We start from the raw sequence: 3,882 nt of genomic DNA, 5'->3' as shown, positions 1-3,882 counted from the left end.
GACTTAAGGTGCCCTGACAACTTTTCCACTGGATGCCACATGTTGTGCTCCGGATGCTGCATATATAAAATAATTATTTCATAGCGGATTAATCATTTACTCTCCGAGTTGGCTGTTAAAAACACAGAGGGCTGTTCCAGCTGCCTGTTTTTATTTCTCTCTCTCTCTCTCTCTCTCGCGTGGTTAATGAGGTGGAGAACGCATTTGGAACCATCTAAAAAGGTAGTTGTCATGTGTATATTGTAATAACTTGGTAAAACAGTTGCATGTTCTTTCCTTCTTGTGACTGCTGTAAAAGCCATTCATGACAGATTTAACATCTTGTTATAATCCATCAGATGAGCTGTGCTGTGATGCGGTGCACTGACGCAATCAGTCACTTGATGTTCACTTAATTAATGTGTGATGGAGATGTTGAACATTTCAAATTTTCTTTGCGCACATGCACAAAGCCGCACACAGTTTACAACAGTTTGAAATGAGTTTACTCTCCTGCACAGCAGAGTGGGTGCCAGTGTGTGGATCAAAGTCATGCATGCACCTTTACAACTCAGCTGCACTCTGGCCAGCGGGTGAGCTAATTGGATTTTGGTGGGGTTCAGTGCATACATTTGCGTATTAATGAGGATGAAGTGGTTTCTCTTATGAAGACAGGAATGCACTGATGATACATGGCAGCCCAGGTCACCACATCCACCACACCAGGCTCTGCCTCGGTCCTGCATGGCACAAAACTGGTCCTGCCCACCGCTCTAAAGTAACCACCACCAGCCAACCAACCATATATATAATATATATATACTGATCAACTTTATTGTTTTTGTGCAAATATTTGCTCATTTTGAAATGGATGCCTGCAACATGTTTCTAAAAAGCTGGGACAGTGGTATGTTTCCCACTGTGTTACATCACCTTTCCTTCTAACAACACTCAATAAGCGTTTGGGAACTGAGGACACTAATTGTTGAAGCTTTGTAGGTGGAATTCTTTCCCATTCTTGCTTGATGTACGACTTCAGTTGTTCAACAGTCCGGGGTCTCTGTTGTCGTATTTTGCGCTTCATAATGTCCCACACATTTTCAATGGGCGACAGGTCTGGACTGCAGGGCAGGCCAGTCTAGTACCTGCACTCTTTTACTATGAAGCCACGCTGTTGTAACACGTGCAGAATGTGGCTTGGCATTGTCTTGCTGAAATAAGCAGGGACGTCCCTGAAAAAGACGTTGCTTGGATGGCAGCATGTGTTGATCCAAAACCTGGATGGACCTTTCAGCATTGATGGTGCCATCACAGATGTGTAAGATGTCCATGCCATGGGCACTAACACACCCCCATACCATCACAGATGTGTAAGTTGTCCATGCCATGGGCACTAACACACCCCCATACCATCACAGATGTGTAAGTTGTCCATGCCATGGGCACTAACACACCCCCATACCATCACAGATGCTGGCTTTTGAACTTTGTGCTGGTAACAATCTGGATGGTCTTTTTCCTCTTTTGTCCAGAGGACACGACGTCCATGATTCCAAAAACAATTTGAATGTGGACTCATCAGACCACAGCACACTTTTCCACTTTGTGTATGTCCATTTCAAATGAGTTCGGGTCCAGAGAAGGCGGCAGTGTTTCTGGATGTTGTTGATGTTTGACTTTCACTTTGCATGGTAGCAGATGGATGACCTTAATGATGTGCAGCTGGTGGATTGAGTGCAGTTAATTGGGGCAGGGGAGTGTTTCTTATGAAAGAAGGTAGTGTGTGCTCTTCTCTCTTTCTGGAGAGTGACTGCAGGTGTCTGGGCGTGTTCATTTCCACGCTCCCGTGAAGACAGAGACCTCTGTGTGGGCTGTTGTTGGTGGTGCGCTGCTGAGTTTGTGGTGCTCTTGACGCTCTGGGGTGGTATTGAGTTACAGCTGATTGCTGTGACGGACGGTTCGGATTTTGGACCAAGCTGTGGAAGGAGGCCCTGCTGCTTTGCTCTGGTGCTCTGCTGAAAGAGTTCGTCCTGTGAGACCGGTGGATGTGCCCTATTTGCTGCGGCGCTTTATACGCTCAGTGTGGACAATTGGAAAACTCTGACAGCTCTGTGTGTGCTGCTGGGCTGCGTGATGCAAGGGCGCCCTCATGTGGATGTGGTACGAACAGTGGTGTTTTAAATTACTATTCATAAATTTGTCTTTTAATTAGAAATCTTATTAATAAATTCCTTTTTTGTATTTGGTAACCCACTCCTCTGTCTCATTTGCAATGAACCCGTGTGTCTTGAGTTGAAGTTATTCAAAGTGTTGAATTCCCTGGGTGAAACTCCCAGGGTGGGGTCAGAAGTCCGACATACCATGTTTATTCATGATTTCTAATTGTTTTGATGATCAGGAATAACTTGTTCACTTTGCTCCATTTGGTGTCAAGAAGTGGGTTACAAATTGAGACTAGAGAGGTGTGGTTCTGTTTGTTTTTTGGTGAAGTAAATTTTTTTTTCTCTATGTATTCCAGAGAAAAGCAGCAGGTGACCTCGGTGGAAGTCTTCTTCTTTGTCTTTCGGCTATTCCCGTTAGGGGCGCCACAGCAGATCAATCGTTTCCATCTCACCCTGTCCTCTGTATCTTCCTCTGTCTCACCAACCACCTGCATGTCCTCTCTCAGCACATCCATAAACCTCCTCTTTGGTCTCCCTCTTCTCCTCCTGCCTGGTGGCTCCATCCTCAGCATCCTTCTCCCTATATATCAATCAATCAATCATTTTTTTTATATAGCGCCAAATCACAACAAACAGAGGAGGGACCCATATACCCTGGGTCCCTCCTCTGCACATGTCCAAACCATCTCAATCTCGCCTCTCTGACTTTGTCTCCAAACCGTCCTACCTGAGCTGTCCCTCTGATATGTTCATTCCTAATCCTGTCCATTCTTGTCACTCCCAAAGAGAATCTCAACATCTTCAGCTCTGCCTCCTGTCTTTTTGTTAGTGCCACCGTCTCTAAGCCGTACAACATAGCTGGTCTCACTACTGTTCATCTTCTTCTTCAATTTTATTCATATAGCACCAAATCACAACAAACAGTTGCCCCAAGGCGCTTTATATTGTAAGGCAAGGCCATACAATAATTACGTAAAAACCCCAACGGTCAAAACGACCCCCTGTGAGCAAGCACTTGGCGACAGTGGGAAGGAAAAACTCAGTGCATCATGGGAACCCCCCAGCAGTCTAAGTCTATAGCAGCATAACTAAGGGGTGGTTCAGGGTCACCTGATCCAGCCCTAACTATAAGCTTTAGCAAAAAGGAAAGTTTTAAGCCTAATCTTAAAAGTAGAGAGGGTGTCTGTCTCCCTGATCTGAATTGGGAGCTGGTTTCACAGGAGAGGAGCCTGAAAGCTGAAGGCTCTGCCTCCCATTCTACTCTTACAAACCCTAGGAACTACAAGTAAGCCTGCAGTATGAGAGCGAAGCGCTCTATTGGGGTGATATAGTACTACGAGGTCCCTAAGATAAGATGGGACCTGATTATTCAAAACCTTATAAGTAAGAAGAAGAATTTTAAATTCTATTCTAGAATTAACAGGAAGCCAATGAAGAGAGGCCAATATGGGTGAGATATGCTCTCTCCTTCTAGTCCCTGTCAGTACTCTAGCTGCAGCATTTTGAATTAACTGAAGGCTTTTCAGGGAACTTTTAGGACAACCTGATAATAATGAATTACAATAGTCCAGCCTAGAGGAAATAAATACATGAATTAGTTTTTCAGCATCACTCTGAGACAAGACCTTTCTAATTTTAGAGATATTGCGCAAATGCAAAAAAAGCAGTCCTACATATTTGTTTAATATGCGCTTTGAATGACATATCCTGATCAAAAATGACTCCAAGATTTCTCACAGTA

The sequence above is a fragment of the Thalassophryne amazonica genome, unplaced genomic scaffold (genome assembly GCF_902500255.1).
Source record: "Thalassophryne amazonica unplaced genomic scaffold, fThaAma1.1, whole genome shotgun sequence".
Taxonomy (NCBI): domain Eukaryota; kingdom Metazoa; phylum Chordata; class Actinopteri; order Batrachoidiformes; family Batrachoididae; genus Thalassophryne; species Thalassophryne amazonica.
Note: the sequence above shows the minus strand (reverse complement) of the source record.